This window comes from Azolla caroliniana, unplaced genomic scaffold (assembly GCF_043228905.1).
Source record: "Azolla caroliniana isolate FFs.n. ecotype wild unplaced genomic scaffold, voAzoCaro1.0.p SCAF_10, whole genome shotgun sequence".
In the NCBI taxonomy this organism is placed as follows: domain Eukaryota; kingdom Viridiplantae; phylum Streptophyta; class Polypodiopsida; order Salviniales; family Salviniaceae; genus Azolla; species Azolla caroliniana.
The window spans coordinates 12,764,323-12,766,282 of NW_028230445.1; the positions used below are offsets into that span (position 1 = coordinate 12,764,323).

At 31.2% G+C, this 1,960-nt stretch overlaps 1 non-coding gene across 1 annotated transcript; it reads left to right on the forward strand.

The window, feature by feature from the left end:
* The first annotated feature begins 268 nt into the window (after positions 1-268).
* Positions 269-341, forward strand: TRNAE-CUC (transfer RNA glutamic acid (anticodon CUC)). Its single transcript has one exon. It is a non-coding gene; the product is annotated as a tRNA-Glu (tRNA).
* The last annotated feature ends 1,619 nt before the right edge of the window (positions 342-1,960 follow it).

Below are 1,960 nucleotides of genomic sequence, written 5' to 3' on the forward strand. Positions count from 1 at the left end.
TTACTAAATGAATTCCATTGTAGCTTAGTTCGTTCAGATCCTTGTTTTTTACACAAGACTACCGGGTACAACAATAGGCATTGGAAAAACTAGATACATCATAGATGATAAGGTAATGTCACATCGATAAAAACCGTTGAAATTATAAAATCTTAAAAAACAGAGCGTGTTAGAATAATTCTCAGTTTCTCATTGATGCTTGGGCAATATATAAATATTATTTATTACTAATCAATAATTGCAATATTAAAAAGTACACAAGATGTGATCCATTGTAGTCTAGTTGGTTAGGATTCTCGGCTCTCACCCGAGAGACCCGGGTTCAACTCCCGGCAATGGAAACGACAATATCATATATTAAATTTCTGACGGATATCATGTTTTAACTGTTTGATAACTCGAAAACTCAAGAGCTAAAGTAGGTGTTACAATAATGTACAATTAACAAAATAATCAATATTATGTTTGAAGGATTGATGACGAACATAACATTAATTTTTTTCTCCTAACATCAATTTCTAAACTTAATCCCATTATTCGATTAATGATAGAGGTTTTAATTGAAATTGGACAAAACATTATGTTGTTCGGGACAACATGAAGTAGTATATTTGGTTGTGGTTATTCGTCAACATTGTTACAGCAAATTAGTACACCAACAATTTTAGTTTGGATAACTTGATACAATTTCAAACAATACGCATCGATTGTAGAATAATGGTCAACTATCGATGACTATTGCACCATGTTTCTTTATTAGTAACAAAGCATTAGAATTGTAAATTAACTAATTCATTTACTAAATGAATTCCCTTATTATTAACTTGCCTTGGATCCTTGCTTTTTACATGGGACGCCCAGGTACAAGTAGATATAGCATATATCATGAGTAAATGTGGCATCGATAAAAACCCTTGAAATTATTGAATCATAAAAATGAGAGTGTGGTATAATAATCATCAGTTTCTCATTGATGCTTGCAAAATATATAAATATTATCTATTACTAATTAATGATTACAATATTAGAAACTGCACAAGATGTGATCCATTGTAGTTTAGTTGGTTAGGATACTCGGCTCTCACCCGAGAGACCCGAGTTCAACTCCTGGAAATGGCAACGACAATATCATATATTAAATTTTCGACGCAAATCATGTGTTAACTGTTTGATAACTCAAGAGCTAAAGTAGGTGTTACAATAATGTACAATTAACAAAATAATCAATATTATGTTTGAAGGATTGATGACGAACATAACATTAATTTTTTTCTCCTAACATCAATTTCTAAACTTAATCCCATTATTCGATTAATGATAGAGGTTTTAATTGAAATTGGACAAAACATTATGTTGTTCGGGACAACATGAAGTAGTATATTTGGTTGTGGTTATTCGTCAACATTGTTACAGCAAATTAGTACACCAACAATTTTAGTTTGGATAACTTGATACAATTTCAAACAATACGCATCGATTGTAGAATAATGGTCAACTATCGATGACTATTGCACCATGTTTCTTTATTAGTAACAAAGCATTAGAATTGTAAATTAACTAATTCATTTACTAAATGAATTCCCTTATTATTAACTTGCCTTGGATCCTTGCTTTTTACATGGGACGCCCAGGTACAAGTAGATATAGCATATATCATGAGTAAATGTGGCATCGATAAAAACCCTTGAAATTATTGAATCATAAAAATGAGAGTGTGGTATAATAATCATCAGTTTCTCATTGATGCTTGCAAAATATATAAATATTATCTATTACTAATTAATGATTACAATATTAGAAACTGCACAAGATGTGATCCATTGTAGTTTAGTTGGTTAGGATACTCGGCTCTCACCCGAGAGACCCGAGTTCAACTCCTGGAAATGGCAACGACAATATCATATATTAAATTTTCGACGCAAATCATGTGTTAACTGTTTGATAACTCAAGACCTAAAGT